This window comes from Leptinotarsa decemlineata, unplaced genomic scaffold (genome assembly GCF_025532065.1).
Source record: "Leptinotarsa decemlineata unplaced genomic scaffold, Ldec_3_MD MMD2_P_RNA_scaffold_9, whole genome shotgun sequence".
Lineage (NCBI taxonomy): Eukaryota > Metazoa > Arthropoda > Insecta > Coleoptera > Chrysomelidae > Leptinotarsa > Leptinotarsa decemlineata.
In genome coordinates, this window is record NW_027412536.1 from 13,789,164 (window position 1) to 13,812,448 (window position 23,285).

Consider the following 23,285-nt stretch of genomic DNA (forward strand, 5'->3'; position numbering starts at 1 on the left):
GAAATAAGGTCATCATAATTTAGGACAATGGCTGGAGTAAATATCCAACAAATCCGTCCAAAATTTTCAGTTGTCTAGCAGATGCAGCAGATTTGCTTTCTCACACAAATGAGATCTATCAACAAAAACAAATGGCGAAAACGAAAGTTTTATTTTAATTTTATTATGTCTTTGAGCATTCATTCTTAGAAAAACTAAAGAATTGAAATGTATGCTTTCAATTACGTACTTCACTAGTTTCGGAGATAAAGCATACTCAAAATTATATATTGGCATGAAGCTGCTCTTGTATAGATGTTATTTTGCTGTTGATATGATTTTTTTGTATAACTGTTTGAAATAATAGTATATCATTTGATGAACAGCCATTTCTCGCGAGTAGAATACTATGATTTTTCTATGAATTATAACTGGAATATTTTAAAATGAGATTCATTTGTAAAGTATATATACCGAATAAGAGAACTACCACCAAATTTCATAAGAAGAAGCAACTTAAAAAAGCATTCAAAAAATTTTTCCTATTTTTATTATCACATTCAATTTCGAATAGATTTGAACATTTGTGTGGAAAAAATTGACTTGAAGCCTAGATCTAACACAATCTAACGTTCTAACAACTACGCTAAAAAGAAGCTTACAAATTGGTGTGATATAAAGTTATTTGACTTTCAATTACTCTCATTTCATTACTAAGTGAAGCACTTTTGAAAGATATATCAATTTTTTCTCCACATAATAAATTTCTGGTAGGATACACCTGTTATTTGTGAAAAAAAAGACACACCACTGACATAAATAGACCCTTCAAATTATTTGTCATAATGCCAACGAATTATTCTATGAAATGAAGAAAGGCACTGCGGTCAGACTCCTACGTCAAAAGTTATTTGGCTCGTTTACATTGAAAACAGTAACATCTACAGAAAAATTTCTGAGTTTTTGTAAAAAATGTATGACAATAAATACAAATACTTGTTTTATAGAAAGTATGATAGTTTCCAAAACATTTCATTTATGATCTGAAGGCAGAAGGGATAATTACTTTTTTATTGTGCTATGGAAAATTCCAAAGATTTTGAAAAACATTTTTGAAACTTTGACATCTCATAAATAAAAAACTACGCTCAAATTTGCTGATAGTTTTCAGGGATTGTCCTCAACTACAAATCAAATGACCAGCAAAAATATCACCCTGCTGCAATACTAACAACTCAACACTTGCATAGTTAATAGAATTCAACTGTTCATATACTTTATAACAATGATCACAGTGTATAGTCGAAGTAAACGATATTGTGCACTCTTGAAGTTGGCGGCAAAACCAAAGTGAAGTAGCATGTTTTGGAATCTTTCAATTTAATATTTTTTATTTTCATTTCTTGTTAATAGTTCTTTTTTATTTGATTTTTGGTTGTTGCTTGTATGTTATTTCATTGTAATTTCAGTTTTTTGCTTAATAAAATTGTTCTTTCAGCTAATCTTTTTAATATTTTTCACAAATTCTTTCAGGTATTTCAAACCAATTCATATCATATTAGACAATGGAAGTCCAAACTGATGAAATGCACCAAGTGATCATCTTCAAGAAGAAGACGAAACTCAAACAGTTTGATCTTCCTCTTGAAGATGATCACTTGATGATCGAAACACGTGTCGAGGTATTGAACTAACGGTTTGGTGTTGGGAAAAAACTCCAGTAATAGGAGTGATAGGGGCCGTTTTCTTACTTTTACCATTTTTGTACTCTTGTAACTTTTAAACTAGAGGTGAATTCGTATAATTTAAAAAGAATTTAACGTGTTTTGACTAATTTAAACAAAAATAGGCATTTAGACTTTTTTGTAAGTAAGGATGAGTACTAACAGTTGTGCTGAAATGATGGTAGCCTAACATAGAAAAAAAATAATTTTATCATTCAAATTAGTTGCCTTATAGGAAGGTATAACGATTATAGCGGTCATTCAATTTTTCGATGCCATTTTTATAGTACGATTTGTCTTTAGCCTCAAAATAGGCATCAGTTCCGACGACTACCTCTTCACCGGCACCACATTTCTATCCAGCGAGCATTCTTTTGAGGTCTGAGAACAGAAAAAATTCACTGGGGGTCAAATGTGAAGAAAATGGTGGATGCTAAAGAAATTCGAAGCCCATTGCATGCAATTTTGTCATCGTTTTCATTGATTTGTGAAACGGTACATTGTCTTGATGAAACATCACTCTCTTTTTCTTCAAATGGAGCCGTTTTTCTGCGATTTCTCCCTCCAAACGCTCCAATAAAGCTATGTAATAGTCCATGTTGATAGTTTTTGCCTTTTCATGATAGTCGATGAATTTTATACCATGCGCATCCCAAAATACTGATACCATAACCTTGCCAGCCGACTGTTGCGTCTTAGCACGCTTTGTAGCCGCTTCACTTCTTGTAGTCCACTCAGATGACGATTGTTTTGATTCTGGTGTGAAATTATGAAGCCATTTTTCATCCATTGACACACATCGACGCATAAATTTGAGTTTTTTGTAGTAAAACAGTTTCAAACACTGCTCAGAATCAGCACTTCCTTGTTGTTTTTGGTCGATTGTGAGCTCGTGCGGCACCCACTTTGAACAGAGCTTTCGCATATCTAAATAATCACGCACGATATGTTCAACACGTTCCTTTGATATCTTTAAAGCCTCAGCTATCGCGATCAACTTCACTTTGAGTTAATCCAAAATTATTTTGTGGACTTACTCGATGTTTTCGTCGGTAATAGCCTCTCTGGGGCGTCCACTGCGTTCCAAGCCAGTCACACACGGTGTACCACAAGGGTCAGTTCTTGGACCACTTTTGTTTATCATCTACATCAATGATCTGTTCTTTCATTTATTTCCGAATAATATAGTGATGTTTGCTGATGATGCAACACTCATAAACGCGGATAAAAATACGGAAAACTTGGAGATTATTATTGAACAGGCAGAAAATCAAGCGGAGGTGTGGTATAAAGCCAATAATTTAAAATTGAATACAGAAAAAACTCAAAATCTCGTTATTTCAACAAATCATAACGTTGCGGCAGGTAATGAGGTCACATTGCTTGGAGTTGTTTCGGATGATAAACTTAACTGGTCTAGGCACATAGAACAACTTAGTAAGAAAGTATCGAGCTGTATGTATCTATTGTGACAACTAAAAAAGGTTATTAACATTAACACTCTGCTCTCTGCGTTTTACTCATTGATACATTCTCAGATCACGTACGGGATTCTTCTGTGGGGGAACTCAAGCTATTCTCTGAAAATATTCGTCCTACAGAAAAAAACAATGAGGATAATCGTTGGTGCGGACCTCAATGCTCACTGCAAGCCAATTTTCGAGAAATATGGCATCTTGCCTCTACCTAGCCTGTTTGTCTATTATGCCGTGATAGATATTCACAAAACAGACATTGTCATTCGAACGTATCCGAATCTCATAATCATAATACGAGATCAGCGAATCTGTTCAAAATACCTTCTTATCGACTTGACTGCTATATAATGTATAACTGACTGCAGTTATACAAGTTACCAACTAATTTGAAACAACTCCCTCTAGGATTATTCAAGAGAAAATGCAAAGTGCTATTATTAAAATATTGTTTCTATTCCATCAATGAATTTCTCAAAGCTCCTTGGAACGACAACTCCATTAGATATTGAGGTTCGGTGTGATTTTCAACAATTTTAGACAATTGTATAGTATATACTGTTTCTTTTTTTTATACACTTGTATTATAGGTATTTTAACTATTGGTCGTGTAGGATGAGCCTATGTAGGTATATGTATATTCATGTGTTTGTGTGATGTTCCTATTCACAGTGAAAGCATTGGTCTTTCTATTTAAATTGTACATTACTTCAATTCTTGTTCCGAAAGCTGATTAACGGAAAAACAGATTTTAAACAGATTTTTTTTAAAGGTGGAACACTGACTTGCTACAAATGTATTGTATGGATAGGTAATGTGGCCAATAAAATTCTATTCTATTCCATTCCATTCCATTCCATTCCATTCTATTCTATTCTATTCATCGTACTCGGTGCTCATTTCACCTCATTTGGACTCAGCAAACCACTTCTCAACGTTTGATTTTCCTGGTGCAAAGTCCGAATAATGTTTATCAAGCCAAGCTTGGGCTTCAACAGTATTTTTTTTTAAACAATACACGTGTACAAATCAAAATTTGTACACGTGTATTTTGAAGATTGCGGTTAACTATAAAGCATTTGGATTTGATACTAGTAGCTCCATCTATGTATTAGCCTACGAACTTTTCAACTAACCTAGTATATGCTTAGTAGGTTTATTTATGTGCCATCAACAGTTTTCGCAGCGCACGGACAATAATTACTTTTAAAGCAAATTTATTATTCCTTGGGTTACATTTTTGCAATGTACGTGGGCAACCCCGATTCTTTTGAAAAGAAAATACTGCTCTTACCTATCTTTAGATGAAACATTATTTAAAGTCATCAAAGTGGTTTTTGGGTTTTTCCGTTACAGACAAACATAACAAAAATCAATATTAATTTACATTTCAAAGGATTTCAATTCGCAGTGGAAGATACCACTTATTCAGAGTACACCCTGTAAGTACAGTTTTCTGTTTCGAATCGCCTCTCAATTAATTAAACACGAAAAACGAATGTATAACACGCATTCTCCGAATTCAGAGACAAAATGCCGGTCGCTTTGTAAAATTTTCAATAAATAACACCGGAAAAAATCTACGGGACCGATCCCGATCGAATCATTTATCTTTGTAGGCTACGGTGGCGCCGTCTGGCATTTGTTTTAACCGTTCGTCCCGCCCTCTGTCCCATTATCATAACTCCACTAGCTGTATATGAACAGCGCCTACCTTGACTCAATCGTTACCGAACCAGGGCCCTTTGGATCCTCTTGGTGGTCAAATATATTCGGATTGTTTTGCGTACAGGGGGATACAGATAGGAATTAGCGTTGCAAAACTGTTTGTTTTCATTATTATTTTGAAGTTTTTGGATTATTGTAGAGTGTCTCCATCTCTGACAGAAACATTATTCGATCAAAAATTCAATTGATCTGTTTCAATTGCATAACGAATGTTTGGAGTACAAACTGATTGGGAAAAAGGTATAAGTAACTGTATCTGGAAAAAAAGTTTGATTCAAAGAGTTTCAATTGAAAAGGTATATATGCAGGAGAGATAAATTTTTGGTAAAGAAAGGTTTTGACTTCTACCTCTCCATCTTGATATAAAAAATATGGGAATTTTCTAAAGAATGGAAGGAAACAATCAATTTCCAAATAAGTTAGTCTATACAAGGATGTGTAGATCATGCAAAAAAGTAACTTTCAGGCACAAACTGGAAGGAAAACCCCTTTCGAAACAGCTACTTTTAGATGAACATTGAATTACACGAAAGAAAAATACTTTCGAAACACTTTTATATGAACGCCGAATTATACGAAAAACATTGTTTCTGTTCTGTTTGTATTCCAAACATTCGTAATGTAATTGAATCAGATATCATTCACAGAATTCTTACACAATAAAATTAATGTTAGAAGCAAATTTCACCTGAATGGAACACTGTGTTCTGAATGGAACACTGAATGGAACACTGGTGTTCATTCAGTAAATGATGAAAGAAGTAATTTTGAAGATTTTTCTACCCTTTATTACGAGCTAAGGTGCCATACAAATTTTTTTTTACAACTATACAAGAATGAGTTTACACATTTGATTATACTTTAGAGAACATAAGAAGAAATCTGGAACTTGTTAATTTTGGAAATCGTGTAATTACGCCTGAAAAATTGTTTTAACGCTGAAATAAGTCGGTGAATGAAAGTAAATTATCTCTCTCTCTCTCTCTCTCTCGTTCTCTAGATATACATAGTGTTTATGCTTATTATAAAAATCTAACCAGCAAGCACGTAATATTTTCACGTATGTATGTACATTATTACTATCATTATTCAATCCTACCAAAAAAATAACAATTTGCTTATGGTAGCTATAATATATGTAGGTATATACACGAAAAAATCAATAAAAGGTTTTATCAATAAATAACCTTTTTTCATCATATTATTGTACAAGAAATTTCAAGTAATAACCTAAGCTTCTCTCAAGTTGAACAATTTCAATATTAAATAGTTCAACTTAGATTAGTTAAAGTTATCACTTTTGTCGGGCGTCCCGAGACGCACACGTTTTTTTTGTCACGGAATAGGTCGAATCCACCCATGTCATTGTGACAGTACGTAAATAACATTCATTCGTTTATTTGATTGAATCCCAGCTGAAGGAATCTTGTTTGAATTGAAAAAGTATATTTTTAGGAGAGATTAATTTTTGGGAAAGAAAGGTTTGGCTTTCTACTTCTCCATCTTGATACAAAAAATTAGGCTAAACATCAAGATGTCCACCAGTGGGGATGACAGTGTTCCATGTAAGTGAAACTTGCTTCTCTCTTTAAGTATTTTGTGTAGGAATCCTGTGAATGATATCTGATTCAATTCCCTTACGAATGTTTGGAATAGAAACGGAATAGAAAGAATGTTTTTCGTATAATTCAGCGTCCATATAAAAGTATTTGTTTTGAAAGTATTTTTCTTTCGTGTAATTCAATGTTTATATGAAAACAGCTGTTTCGAGATGGTTTTTTTCTTCCAGTTTGTGCCTGACAGTTACTTCTTTGCATGATCTGCACATCTTCATATAGAGTTAATTTTTTAAATTGATTGCTTCCTTCCTTTCTTTGAGAGATTCCCTCATTTTTTGTATTAAAATGGAGAAGTAAAAAACCAAAACCTTTCTTTCCTCCATGAGTTCATATTGAAGTTATTCAATTTTTTCCTTCCTTCGGAAGTGTCTCACCTCCATTCATACACCGCTAACTAAACTTTTTTTCTCAGTAATTTCCAAGACACCAAAAAAAGGAGATTTCATCTCTGATATCCAACATTCTATATCTTCGAATCTACACAGTTCTGCATAGCTGAAATATTGACGATAATGTAGCTCATATATTTCTCAATCATTTTTTTCACTCTTAGGGTAAGTGAACAATACCCGGCTTAGAACACGAACCAATTATATTAATTTCTGTCGAATATTTATATTATCACTTCCAATTTTTCTTTCCGCTAAACGATTGTCGGAAAACCACTACTTCCCTGGATAATATTTTATGACGAATATTGGATTACATGCAACTGACATGCAACCACAATCTGATGGGTAATATGAGACAGCATTGCAATCTGGCATTTCCGATTGAATTGATCAATTTTCTACTGGTTTTGGAATTGGCCGCGGTGGTAGTGCGCCCGACACACGATCGGAAGATCGTGGGTTCGATTCCCGCCTCGAGCAGATATTTTTCTCGAGAGAATTTGTCTAATTGAAGTGAGCATGATTCTGCAACCGTGTTAAGAATCACACGTTAAAAGGTAGGAGTTTGTTAGTCCTTAGCTCGCACAAGTTTCTCAACTTCTGAGAGTTGTCGTTCGTATGGGGGCGACAGCTGATTAACGAAATAACAGATTTTAAACAGATTTAAACAGAATATAATAATAATAACAGCGTTTATTGTTCAACAGTTCCCCATTTACAGAGCAAAGTATACATGGTTGATATAAAATCCATTTGGGTACTGTTTGGTATGACTTTTCACATATAGTCAGTGGGCATACTTGAAGACTGACTATAAATCAAACCATCTAAAGGAACAAATCACTATAGGTTATTCCTGCATATGCTGTTGGCGCCAGCAGTGCCACTTCAATGAAGAATCCTGCACTGACACCTGTCGAATATAATTCAACGCCCTTCGTGGTATTAGCCACGGGAGTAGTTGTTTTCTGATAGATGTCAGTCCATTAACCTACAGTGTAGAGAGTTGAGACTGTCCTGAACGAATTGTTCCTTCAGATGATTTGTTTGATGAGACAAAAAAACATTTAAAAAAACATAAAATAAAATAAAAGAATGTGGTTTCTATACTGATTGACTATGAATTCGCAAGATATTTATTTTTAATTTCACATGAGATGCAACAAAAAATATCGATATTAGAGAGCTTGTTTTGCATTACGACACATTACCACACATCAAGTTAGTTTGGATTTTTTTGCAAAAAAATATTATATTGGCTAGATGCTAGTATTGGAACAAATGCTACGGAAATTCTTACAGTTCCTTAAAATAATATCGTAAGTGCGGTAAGGTGAGTTTTTAATGTGGTTAATGGGCTTGTTTCATGCTATGGAAAATGATACTGGTTTGCTTCTAGACTAATCGAGTTAGGGGTATATTATACTTATCAAGCCTAATCGGTACCATAATCTCTTTATATTTGCAGAAAAAAGAATAATTCGAAAAGCAAGAATTTAAATTGGCCGAGTGTCTGTTGACCCATAAAATTGATCGTGTATAGAGTGGAGTTACCAAGTGTATTGGTTTTTAATATCCAATCAAAGATCTGATGATCCAATTTGACGGACGCCATTTTTGTTGTTATTGTTGTCAACTTAGTATGAATACAACTGTCTAATTGAAGAACGTTTTTTTTGTAAAAGGTAGGTATCGGCGGGTGCCTATTTTGCTACATATTCCGTGTCAGTTTACATTCCGAAAAATATTTTTTCAGGTTATTTTTTGATTGAATTTTACCATTACTACCACCAAAATGAGTAAAATATGTTTCATACCCAGTTGTAAAAATACATCATCCATACCAGACAAAAAGTTTTTCAGTGTTCCAAAAAAACGAAACTCTAAGAGATCTATGGTTTTCTTCAGCTAAAATAAAAATTAAATCAAACCTTTCCATCCTTCGATAAAAGACAAAGTCTGAAATGAATGTCATATGAATAAAAGGGACCTATTGAATATACCACCTACCGTTTCAATTTTTCATTCTTCATTTCGGTACCAAAGTATTGCAAATTTTCCAAGTGAAATTCATCGATCTTTTCAAAATCGACTCTTGGTAAGTTGTTGGAGTCAGCTTTAACAAAACTACGCTCAACATTAATTTTGAAATTATTTTAACAAAAATATGAAGTTATGTGTGGAAACCATTGACATTAGAAAAAGCACATTGTCGCATTCACTACAGAGGGCGCTGGCTGACTATATGACAATATGGCTAATATACCAGTTTGGAAGATTCAACAGCCTATAACGCTTGAATTTAGTAGCAATATAAGAAAGAGGTATGTATGTAGGAATTGTTTTTTATTATAATAAATTGCAGTTGTACAGATTGAGAATTGTGGAATGAATTGAATATTTGAAATGATTCCTTATTCCAGTTTGCTATATTTTTTGATTTTCATAACTGTATATTTTTAAATAATGCATAAAATTATAGTTTAGGTGAATATTTTGTGATCTTTCGACTTTTTGTACTGATTTTAGATATAGAACTTATTTCCAAACATGATTTTTCGTGTACATTTTATTCTAGGTGGAGAATTTTTCATTAATTGAAACGTTAACGGATTCATATACACTTCCATAATCAAATTGATAATTATAGGCTTCGTGAAATTTACGATTTGGCAATGTTGATTATTTCTATTGTTCCTATTGGTCAATCGAACAAGAAGCGGGAGTAGGCCCGTGACGTCACCGGCCTGCCACATTCGATTTTTAATAATTAATTACGGGAAAACTACGGTAGTTAGAGAGCTCAAAAAAAGTGCTCTGTTTTTTAATTTGAAATTTGTATCAAGTAAACTATAAACGAAAAATCATGAAACAAGCCCATTGACAGTCAGATGATGATTGAAACAGACTCCTGAATCCAAGATATTATCTGTTCTCTGCCATATCATGTTATCAATGTGGTAAGGAAATTGCAGTGTATTGAATTTTTGGCTGATTGTCACAATTTTGCATTTGGATAAATTGAAATGGAGGGGGTTCTGTAGATACTAATCTAGTAATAAATCAATCTGCTTTTGCAAAATGGTGCAGTCTTCTGAACTGTTTATAAATGTATGAAGTTTTGAATCATCAGTAAACATTAATCTATTGCAGGTTGAGTTGCACAAATGGTTAATGAATAATAAAAACGATAAGGGGCCAAGGTAATATCCTTGCGGAACTTCGCTAGTGGCTAAGTACATATTTGAGAAACCATAATAGCATACATATTGATTGCGTCCGCTGAGATTAGATTCCAAAAGTTGACAATAAATCTAACACCCTTCGAGGTAATAGCCAGGGAAGTGGTTAATTTGCGATAGGTATTTACCGAATTCCACAGTGTAACAAAGCTGACAGAAATCAACGTTTGAAATTTCATTAGAAGTACTTTTTGGTGGTTTGTTTCACTCTAAAATAATGACACTTCTTAAAATTATCATCTTTTTTCGAAATTAATCGAATGTAAGCATGGTTATACCTCTACAGACAATATTTAGTAATCTCCTCAATCATGAATCTCAATGTTGAAAAAATCGTCCATTTGTAGTTAATAATTTCCCAGTAATCTTCCCAACCAAAAACAATTAACCTTTCACCAACAAACCCAAGAATAAAAAAAACAATTAAAACATGGAAATAGCTGATAATCGCGTCGGTCGAGATAAATCTAATTAGGCTTCAAACGAATATCGGACGTAATTTCCGATTGGAACATCTAGTAGACGTTACGCGGCAGCAATTAAAATTGAAAATCGGAGCCCATGGCGGCTTGTCACAGAGTAATTGTCCTGATTAAGGACTGGCCGTCGTAGGACCTACCGCGACGATGGACGCTTTCGTTCGTGGGATTCGAATCCAATAGGTCAAAGGTGAAATAGACCGGAGATGATGGAGCTGGGATGCCAATATTAATGCAAAATGAGAGAGTATAATGTAATAACTTGCCAGTCAGTAGTTATAAACAGGGTTTAACGCAAACACTGGTTGCGCGGTTGCACAAAAATACTGGTTATGAGCTTTTCTGCTGTACTCAACCTTTCGCAGATCCGGATACTATGAAATTAAGAAATTGAGTTCATTCTGAAACGTTTATCTCTGCTTAAACGAAAAAATAAACTGCTGCGCTTAAATAAAAAGCATTATTTTTCCTAGAACTAATATTATTTGTTGGATTTTGTAAAAATTTCACTTCATCATCATTTAGTTTGCAAACATTGAAAAATACGACCAATGTAAATCCAAAGTAAGTAGATTCACCGAAAAAATACAACCACTATTGTTTCACAAGACTTACGCATAGAGATTTGTTTTCTTTCTTGGTCCAAAACTCTACAATATGCTCCCAGCACCTCTGAAAATTCTAAACTCTTTTCACAAATTAAAAAATATACCTCGCTGAAAATGCAACAGTGTTTAACAATATCTTTTGAATCCCCTAAGTCAAAACTGACACAAATTTATCATATCATACGAAAATTTCAAGGTATATTCTTTCATGGAATACCCGCTCTCACTCCTTCCTTTGATCCATTGCATCATGTCATGAGAATAGGCACAATACAAGCATATTCTATGCTTGAGTGTAATTCTCGACTTTTTGATGAATGCAAAATAGCACATAAAATAATTATCTGTGTAATGTAATTAATCCACTAGAGATTATCCAAAGCAGATTCCTGAAGTTGATTTTACAAAAACCCCACCGATATCCTACAGATCTTTTACAGAAGGTAACTATATTGTTTGAATGTTATATTGAAATATAAAAATATAAAAAATCACGCCAGTTTTCCCACTCATAATTATGTTACTCGACAAAGACACCATTATGTTGTTCCACAGATGAGCAAATCTATTTGTCAGCGATCATTTTCTTATATAGCACCCATCAAGGCGTTCAATTTTATTCCTGACCATAAAGAAATAATGAACTTTAACATGTTCAAAAATAAGGTAAAACGATTCATATACGAAACACCAAGAGCCAAATGTAATGAGATCATCGAACCAAATTTCTTCAACTGATTCATTTCATTTTATTTTATTTATTTATACTCGCCTTTTTGATTCTTCATCCATGGGTTTAATTTTCATAACTATCACTTATTCCAAAATGTTTGTACTTTTAAAATATGTTTGCTTTTTTCAAGTATGTTATTCACATATCCATTTTTTAAGCGTATTGCTTTTTTCGTGTTCTTGTATTGGACTGAATATTTATTAGGTAGTTAAGTAATGTACTTTTATCTCGAAGTAGGTGTTTGCTCACTTATCGAGTATGTATCATCTATGCAAAAAAAAATATTTAGGGGAGACCGGGGCTACAATTAACAGAGGTGAGTATTAACAAGCAAATTTCTCTATAACTATACACACTACACCTCCAGTGCGTGTCTCAATTTGACATTTCGATCGCGCCGCATGCCACAACCGTCGGTTAGTTGCGCTCCGTGCGTCATGTGAGTGAGTTATGTGTCGGTCGATATTTTTAAGCAGGTAACGATCTTTTTAGGGTTCACGATTTTTTTATTTGTACAATAATTATATAGTGTTATGATTATTTTTTTTGTTTTCCTAAAAGCATATTTTATACTTAACAATTCTAAGTTTCTTATTTGCCATTATACTATTGACCAATATTTTATTATATTATTTAATACTCAAAGTGTACCTTCGGGACTACAATTAACACATGAAAGGGGCTAGAATTCACTTGTTAATACCTACCCCAGATGTAGGGGCTAGTATTAACAGAGTAGCAGAATATTTGTGAATGATCATTTTATACACTTGTGCACTTGTGATTCCTTTGGCTAAGTGTAACTCTCCGACACATTACTCTGATCTTAGGCCCATTAGTATTTTACCCTCCCTATCTGAAACGCTTGAGCTGATTCTCAAAGATCAGATGATTGAATTCATCACTTCTTACAATAATCATAACTAGCGTTCAGTCTGGGTTTCGTTCTCAACATAGCACGACTTCCGCACTCCTCTCCATAACGGATGATATTTTCAAAGCAACCGATTAAAATTATGTTACATGTCTAGTTTTATTGGACTTTAGTAAAGCTTTTGATACCTTAGACCGCAGTCTTTTATGTAATAAACTTAGTCACTTTGGTTTGGATAAATGTGCCGTAGATCTTATTGAAAGCTTTCTGGAACACCGAACTCAGTGTATCAGCCTTGATCACTTAAAATCTGCAGTTCTGAACACCAAATTTGGATTTCCACAAGGTTCCATTCTTGGACCTCTCTTATTAAACATCTATATCTCAGATTTCTACAAATGTATTAAATTTTGCTATATCCATCACTACGCTGATGACACTCAAATTTACTTATCTTTTCCGGAAGGCAACCTGGAAGCACAAGAACTGATAAATAGAGATCTCAATTCACTGTATAACGTCTCGTGCGCACATAACTTGAAATTGAATGCTAAAAAATCATCATATATGTTATTTGGACCGAAATCTAAAAGGAGCCTTATTTCCAACCTCATCAAGATCCACATAAATGATGTTGCCTTGCCTTTCACTTCTGAATGCAAAAACTTGGGTTTGTGGATTGACTCCGATTTCAGATTTTCTAAACATATCAGTCATCTTTGTAAATCGTCTTATAACATTCTCAGACAAATTTTTCCCAATAGAGACATTCTTTCTACACAACTCAAACTTAAGCTTTGCGAAACTTTAATTTTCTCTAAATTATCTTATTGCGATTGCATATATGGATCTGCACTTACTCAATACGACTCTCTTCGCCTCTAAAGAATTCAAAACTCTTGTTTGAGATTTTCCTTCAGTATACGTAAATTTGATCACATCAGTAGTAGGTTTGATGACTCCGGATGGTTAAGACTTGAAAAACTACGCACTCTACACATCCTCACAAATAAACCTGATTATTTATATAATAGACTTGTTAGTTTTTCCCACACTAACAACTATTATACTCGAAATGGATCTGTCTTGGTCATTCCCAAACACAACTCGGCACTTTTTACTCAAAGTTTCTCCTATATTTCCGCTAAGCTGTATAATAAGTGGCCCAGTGACTTCAGACTTTACACGATAATGATATTTAAAAAACGCTTGAAACTTCTACTTAAATCCTGGTAATTGGTGCTCTGTATGTCGATTTTTGCAAAACCCTTATTATTATTCATTTCAATCAAGCTTTTATTATTGTGTTTATTGTTGTATTGGTTGATTTATCTTCTATTCTATACTTGTTCTATTATAGTTTTTATTATATATTTTTGTAAGGTTGATTTGAAAAACAACTTATGCTGATAATCCGCCTGTTCATCTAATTTATTTTTGATGAATAAAGTCGATTTATTATTATTATTATATGTTTCTTTTTTAGGTATGACAGCATGAGAACTTATTAACGAACAATTACACGTGGCACCACATCGATAGAGGTTCACGAGCTGGCTGCGCTAGAGTTTATTGAGAAGAAAAGAAATTACAGAGATGTCGCAAAGGAATTTGAGCTCTGCTATGTTTCTCTTTTTAATTTTGTGAAAAAGAAAAAAACGGGTGCTTCAGTAGAAATGGGTTACAAAAAAACTCGGTTAGTCTTCAATGCTGAACAAGAAGCAATCTGTTTCAAAAACTAGGTAGCTATATATTTTGTCCTTTTTTATAGGTATCGCAACTGTACAAAAACCGAAGAAAATTGTAGCGGGAAAAGGCATAAAGCAGGTCGGTGCTGTGACATCTGGCGAAAGAGGTGTACTGATTACACTTGCAGTGTCAACAAATGCTGTTGGCAACTCCATACCTTGTATGTTTATTTTCCCTCGTCTGCGATATGAAGATATGTTTATAAGAAATGGGCCACCAAAATGTATAGGCGCTGGCAACCAATCCAACCAAATGGAGTTTGTTAAATGGATCGATCATTTCATTCTTCATGTGAAGCCCTCAAAAAAGGAACCTGTTTTACTCTTATTGGATAACCATACCTCGCCTGTTAATGTGGAAGTTGTTAACAAGGCAAAGTATAACAACATTGTTTTGTTGTCATTTCCACCGCTTTGTTCACATCACTTACAGCCCCTTGATGTCGGGGTTTATGGGTCATTCAAAAATTATATGAACAGATCACAAACTTCTTGGATGGCTAGTTACCCGGGAAAAGTAATGTCTATATATGACCTCCCTGGAATTGTTGAAGAAGCGCTACCGTTGGCTTTAAACTCTACGAATATAATAAACGCTTTCAAAAAGTCTGGCATCTGGCCGTGCAACAAAGATATTTTTCAAGAATCTGACTTTGCGCCTTCTTTTGTCGCGGACCGCCCAGACCCCAGCGATCAAAACCAGTCGCTAGTCCCTGAACCAACTGTTGATAATGATGACGTTAATATTGATGATCTGACACCAAATTTGAAAAACCCTGAAGTTTTAGACTATGAAACAAATTTAGATATCAGCGTGACTGATGTTATATCGCCATTCTTACCGATACTCCGGAAAAATGCTCTAGAAGAAGAACATAACATTAGAGAAAAGAAAAAGAGGAAAATCACATCAAAACACCAGAATGAAGACAACAAAAAAGATAAGGGTATAAAGTATAAAGGAAAGGCTAAAGGAAATGTAAATGAAGACGAAAAAGTAGGAAAAGTGAAGAAAAGGATATTAAATGATAGCAATAGCTCTAACGATGATGATGACTATTTTTGTATCATATGCGGTCCCTCCTATAATGAAGATACATCAGGTGGTGAATGGATCGAATGTATCTCTAGCAAGGACTGGGCGCAATAATCAAAGGTGATATCACAGCGTTCTGTAGCTAGAATTATAATTCAGATGATGAATACGAATAGATACTCTTTCAGTTCGTAGGTATTTAAAATAGTTCCTAATCCTTGATATTTTTTGTTGATTTTTTATTAAACTACATTTTATATACGTTGTTCAAGTCTAAAGACGATAATAATTAAGTTTAAAGATGTTCATCAAAGACTCATTACCTAGCTTTTAAGATAAAAAATGTGCCATTTTCTACCTCATCGTATGATGTTGTTCATGTAATATGTCTAATTAAGTTTAAATATAAAAAATATGTCCTGTTTAAGACTGATGAATAGTTATTTTAAAGAGATTTTACTTTGTTACGTTGAAATATTTAAACTTATTCTGAGATTTCGTTTATGTTCAGATATTTTGTGATTTTGTTATTGTGAATTTATAAGAATACGAGTTTTATGCAAGGCTGTATTAGTTACACTTTCATTAATAAAAAATATGTCCTAAATATATTTATTTTTCTTTATATCAGTCAGCATAACCTATGGTAATTTTTACCCCTTCTGTTAATACTTGCCCTATACGTGTTAATTTTAGCCCCAAACCTGAGGTAACAATTAACAACCACCATTTTTTGAAAAAAGCGTTCTATCTACGGCATCGTTACTATTAGGTTTGTTTTGAGATCATTACGTAATTCCTGAATGATTTTAGCATAATTCAAGTCTAAATGATGAATTATTTCTTAGTTTTGGACAACTAAAAATATATTTTTTGTTAATTGTAGCCCCGGTCTCCCCTACTGTATAAATGTTCTCATTATTGTGTTTGCTTTTTGTATTACACTGTCATTTCCATATACATTTTTTAAGTGTGATACTTTTTTTCGTAATGTTCTTATATTGAATTGAATACCTATATTTTTCTTTTTATGTAGTTAATTAAGTAAGGTAATATTATCTCGAAACAAGTGCTTACTCACTTATCGAGTAGGTATCATTTATGCAAAAAAAATGTATTTGCTGTATACATTATTTTTCTCTTTTCATTAATAAATGATATTAGTATTATTATTACTATTATCAACTGAATAGAATTGAATTTGAAGTTTGTCAAAAATGTTACCACTTGCAATCAACAATAATAATATCTAGTAACTATTCAAAAGCAGTCACAAATCCATGGTCACTGCAAAAGAAATATGTCTAGAATTAAATGAAATTCCATGAGAATTTTCTTGTGAGAAAGGAAGACAAATTTGAAGAAATACTCTACAATAATATGTTTTTATACTAACAAGATCTGGATAGAAATAATCGAGATTCACTTGATAATCTTGAATCTAATTGTGACTTTGTGTTTTTTTCAGATTCGGACCCAGGAACAGTAATTGTCGAACCAACAACGTAAGACTGGTTCCCTCAAAGTAACTCTAAATCTCAGAATGTGAAGAGAATCATTTTCATTTTTCGAAATGATTTTTTTGTTGGGATTTCAATACTTCTCACTGTTTTTTTTGTATATAACCTATCACAATCTGAAAAATAAACATAGCTCAATCGATAGTGAATCTGCTGAAGTGTTATGAAGGGCAAACTGAAAAGTTACTGCGTAATATTAACTACTATATATGAAAAATTACTATATGTCAGGAAACATATTAATGAGTATTCAGCTCATTCTGATGTTCACGCCCATGACACCAGGTCAAAGAACAATCTGATAAAACCACAATTGAGGTTGCAAAAGACGCAAAAAGTGGACACTTACCTTTTCAATGCCCTACCCATCCATTTTCGCAACTTATCATTAAAAATATTTAAGTACAAATTGAAAAACATACTGACTGAGCATTGTCTTTATAGTATTGACGATTTTACTAAAATAGCAACTGATAACTTGTAACTTGAAATTGTTATATTTAATTGTAGTTTGTATTATTGTGTGCAGTTTGTATTTTATTAACTGACTGGTCCATAAAATGTAAATTTTCTTAGCGACTCAAAATAAATATTATTATTATTATTATTATTATTACTAAAGAGTCCAATTAGTCAGTAACTTGTCGTATTCATAAATTTTTTCTACACTTGTGCATAGCTCTGATTATTTTGAAATACGTCATATCGTCATATCATTCATGTCCAGATGTTATATGCAATAGTCTACATGAATACATATACTGGATGTTTTTTGAGAATCAAGTTAAGGTTCGTATTTCCGTTTTCAACCTCTCTTCTCAGTACAGGCAACCAGATACGATCCATTTCTATAGAGCTATTCAAAAAACACTTGTTACCTGCTGAAAGAATATATGCGAATTCTTTGAATCCTCTAATTTTTTCATGAGTTTCTCTGGTGATAATTTTTGTTTTACTCCATTATGTAGCGTGGTCATCAGTTGATTTTAGAATAGCTCCGCTATCCCCGATCCTGTCATCTGTCTACTCCTTATATTCCTTATGTTCATTTTTTCTGACATCTAGGGGTCTTGAGGTTTCACCCATATAACTTTTTCCACAGGAACAAGGTATGTTGTAAATACAATCTTTCGTTTTTTCGGGTTCAGTTTGTGTCAAAAAAAATCTCAATGAAATGGTAGTTCTAAAAGTTGTTCTTACATTATATCTATAACTGATGCGTCAGACAAACCAGAAATATAAGGTATGACGTTAGTTATGAGATATATGTATTTAAGTTTGTGTTTGTGGTGATTGTGGGATCTGTATATAGGGCGTTCAAACGAAAACTTAATCCCCCTGTGAATCAGAAACGGACGTGTATTAAAAAATTTCAAAAAACAAGTCAATTTTTAGTTTTAGGTTTACAAATTCTGATATAGAAATCATACCAGAAACTTCACCCCCCTGCGATCAGCAACTACCTCCCCTATTTTTTTCAATGTCATGGGGGGTCGAGTGATAGATACATCATTTGAAAGGTCTTTTGTCCCTCTATAACTTCTGTAATTTTTTAGAAATTGGTCCATTCGTTATTGGGAAATTAAATGTTGAACGATAACTGAATAATAATTCATGAAGAAGTGACAGAAGCGAACTATCTACTTTTTGTTCTGAGTCAACTAGATTCAACCAAAAACTACCAGGGCAGAAAAAACTCTAACAGTGTCATCCATTTCGAAACGTTTACCACTAATTAAATAAATTCTACAAATATAGAAGACCTGCGCTAGAGAATTTTTCGGAAATGCCAATTTCTGACTCCGGACATCTTCAGTAATATAAGGAACGCTTTCGAAAGTAGACTGTATTATTGTATGGAACTAGATGGAGGTCATTTTGAACACTTTATCCATTGATTGTGTTGCCATTGATATTACTTTTGCTGATTTACTCAATAAAATAAACGACAGCGAATTTTCTGTTTTTTTTCTTAAATGAAACATTCAATATTTAATTTCTAGATAACGAATGAACCAATTTCGAAAAAAATTACAGAAGTAATAGAGGGACAAAAGACCTTTTAAATGATGTATCACCGCAGGAGGTGAAGTTTCGGGCATGATTTCCATATCAGAATTATTCCCCCTAGGACCAAAAATTGACGTGTTTTTGGAAATTTTCAATTAAACGCCCGTTTCTGACTTACAGGGGAGGGGTTAAGTTTTCGTTGGAACGACCTGTATGTTGTGTATTGCTTTTACCAACTTCATTGAGAGCTTGTGATGCACTGTTTAGAACCTTTGGTGTAGTAATGAATATTACTGGAGTTTTTCCCAGGAAGAGTTTAATCTTCCTCTTGAAGATGATCACTCCAGTAATATTCATTAAGAGCTCTTCTTCACAAACTGTTTCGGATATGCGTTTTGATCTAAAACCTTTCATATCATGAACTGAATTGCAAACTGTCTTTGCCCTAATATAACAAACATCTAGCTGAGTATACCTTTTTTGACGCTAGCGTTTTGATTAGATTTATAGTGGAGATATCTATCAGTATCTGTTTTCTTTCGATAAACACTCGTATCAAGAGTATTTATCAATTTTTTTATTATGGACTTCTGTTTCTAATGTAAATTTTATCGTGAATTCTCTTGAATTCAAATAATTCAAGAGAATCTAGATAAAATTCCTCTTTGAACTTGAATTCAGAAGCTCCAAATTAATTTTGTCCCATTTTCGAAATTATCATCATTTTATAATTCAATTCTCACTGTTCCCAGGGTTTTATCAACCGGAACCGTTTCAAATTTATAGTTCTTTACGTTTTGCAATGAAATCAGAAGTATTCTTCATGAAACTGTTTCTATTTCCAGACAAAAGGTTTCAAAATTTGGAAAAGATATTCCGCAAGTTTCTGACAAGGAGATTCAACTGAACTGACAATTGGTCTGAGAAGAAAATTTTTTGGGTGTTTTTAATAAAATTTTAATGTGGAGGTTTACTGTAAAGCAGGGGAGCCCAAGATGCAAAATGGGGATTTACTCGAGCGCCATTGAGACATATTAGGTTGCAAAGCTTAGATGATAAGAAAAAAAAATTATGTAATACGTGCCTTTTCATCGGTGGGGAAAGCGGCTATAGATTTTTAAATATGTAAAAAAATACTGTTGCATGGACATACTCGAGCGCGTCAGATATTGATAGCATCAATGTCCTACGTATTTTTAATAATGTTGGTATGTTAATCTGATCGTTTGCATGATGTGGGTGGTTGTACGTAAGGGTTAAAAGTGAAAAGAAAAAAAAATGAATTGAGCGCGTCAGATTTTCTAAGGGGGTGTTAAGTGCAACAAGAAAAAAGCTCTCATTCAATAATCTGACAATTTCGATCTGACGCAAACTCGCGGCCATTATAATGTGCAAAAAAAATTTGCCATTTTGAAATACTCAAGCGCCTCAGATTAAGATATATATGGTTCATCTTTATGTTTCAGACGTGCTGTCTCATAAGCTGACGATTATCTAGAGTCTAGAGGGATTCGCCTAATATGACAAAAACAATATTAAAAAAAAATCAATTCATTGGACTTACTTAATTGAACAGGAAATAGCATGCAAATGAATAAGTGTATGTTTTTTAAGTGGAATACTTCTATTTATAAGAAAATAATTTTTTTAAATGCTCAAAAAATTTTAATTTTTTATAATCAATTGATTAATTAATGAAGAAAAGAGAAATAAAACTTTCTATGTTTTTTGCCACTTTTATTTGTAACTAACGTTACTGCAGTTTCGTCCTATAAGGACGTTTTCAAACTTATACATTAAACTAACTAAACTGTATAAGTTTGGAAATATCCTTATATATTGTATAAGTTTGGAAATGTCCTCATAGGACGAAACTGCAGTAACTTTAGTTACGAATAAAAGTGGTAAAAAACATAGAAAGTTTTATTTCTCTCTTCTTCATTATGATTTCCTAGCACGTAGTAACGGCTACATCCATCAATTAATTGATTAATTAATCATCTTCTTTATCTTCATCACGAACGAGTCTCTGTGATCAGTTGTGATGGCGTCATGGCAACAGAATTCAGAGTGGGGACGGAGAGAGTAATAGATAGAGAAAAAGTGGATGGAGAATAGAGGAATAGAAACTCGGAGTGGAAAATATAGGTATCACACAGCTGCACGCATTGAACTTTATCGACGAATTTTTGTTATTTTGGCTTGTGGAAATCGTCAGATTATATATTTTTACGTTATTCTTGAATCATTTCCTTCAAAATAGAAAAAATTATTTTTTTACACCTTTGCTGCCCTCCCCTTTCTTTACGTCACTCTCAAATTGTCAGATTACTGAAATATACACTTTTCAGCAGGTAATTAACTCACCCTACCTTAATCTGATGCACTCGAGAATTTCTTATGATCAATTTTTTTTTACTAATCTGAATCTTTATCCCTCACAGGCGGCCTTATATATGGGGCTCATATTTGGTGGAGGTACTTAACCGGGTACAAGGTATCCCCCTGTATATTAATCTGCTGCGCTTTAGTAAATCCCGAAATCTCCTCTTGGGCTCCCCTATTTTAATGAATATTCAGTCAAGCACGTTCTGTTTTACTGTTGGGCTTGAGTGTTATAATATATACTCTGTTCCAACGATTTTGTTGGATTTTTTTTCAGTTTTTTGTAAACATTCATGGTTGTAACAGTGAAATCTGTATTCTTCACTTCGTATGTTGTCTTTGAAATCAGTTGCCTTAATTTGTTTTTGTATTCATGGAAATCCATTATAACTGTTGCAATACCCTTATCTGCGGATTCAAATTCACTAAAATTACTTTCAACTTGATATTGTCGAGAAAGAACAGTTTTGCAATCAGATCTGAGATCACTAGCAATTTCTGTAGGTGAATTCTGAGCTGTGGATTCTAAAGCGGTAATCAGATCGATCTGAAGTTTGAACTATTTTTAGAGCAACTGCAAAATCCATTTCTTTTGCTATTATTTCTCAATTTTCTAGGAGACTAATTTATTACCGTTTTTTTCTATAAATGATTTACAATGAAGAGACAATATTCAATATTTCATCGAGTAACCAAGATTTCCAATGATGCTCCACTAAGTTAATAATTCGAACTACATATTTTTTATTCCACGTCCGCATAACTTTTGACTTCGGAAAATAGTCGACATCAACCATCACCACTCTTGGTTTCGGAACTATTATTTACTTTTCCGAACTCAACCAATTCTATCAACTTGAGTTCAGAACAATAATTTTCGTAACTACTATAATTTTATCTATTCGCTTTCATTGTTCTTGTTCTGATGACTTTCAACTGTTCCTAGACACTTGTGTTGAATTTTTTGTGCACTGCTATATTTTATGAATGAATGTTCGGAGTTCTGTAATTGTACTTTCCACTTTCGAAACTAGGTAAGTCCTTGTCACAACACTGGATCCATAAACTCCATAATAATTCATTGACAAATAAGGGTTGAAGTTCCAGAGAAATTACCGATTCGTTGAAGTTTTCAGGGTATCATTAACATGTCGGAACTTTTTCTTTTGTTTTCTGTTGAATCCATATTCAGAAATCGTCACTTTCATCCTGAACTTTTTCTCTAACAACAAGAAATCGAACTTCAAAAAATATATTCATACAGTGCATTTCTTTAATGTCCCCCCTTTTATGTTTTGAACGGGTCAACTCAAAAAAATTAAATTTGGGATAATAAAATTGATGCATGAATACTTTATTTTGAAGTGAAATTGACAGATGAAACTTCCAAGATGGCGACTGAGCGTCTTCTGAAAAAAAAGTGAAAAGGGGAGGATACATAATTTTGAAGCTCACGACTAATACTTCACAACCCTAGAATATGAATTCAATATCTTCACCTACTACAAAATGGCGGAACATTTAATAATTTCCTGAAGACAAACACACAATATCGATATTTCTAAAAATATTCATTATTATCTGCCATATGGCAATTCCAACAACCCGATAAGATTTTTTAAGTTATTTTTTGTTTATAAAAACGACAAAAAATGTCAATACGACAATGAACATCATTGTTCAGTTAGAATATTCTCATCCAGTTTTCGGTTTTCCCAATATCCAGAAAAAAT

General features: G+C 33.2%; 1 protein-coding gene across 6 annotated transcripts in view; it reads right to left on the reverse strand.

Annotated features, from left to right (window-relative positions):
- Positions 1–23,285, reverse strand: part of LOC111505585 (T-box transcription factor bifid) — a 658,624-nt gene that overhangs the window by 576,328 nt on the left and 59,011 nt on the right. The window lies entirely within an intron of this gene.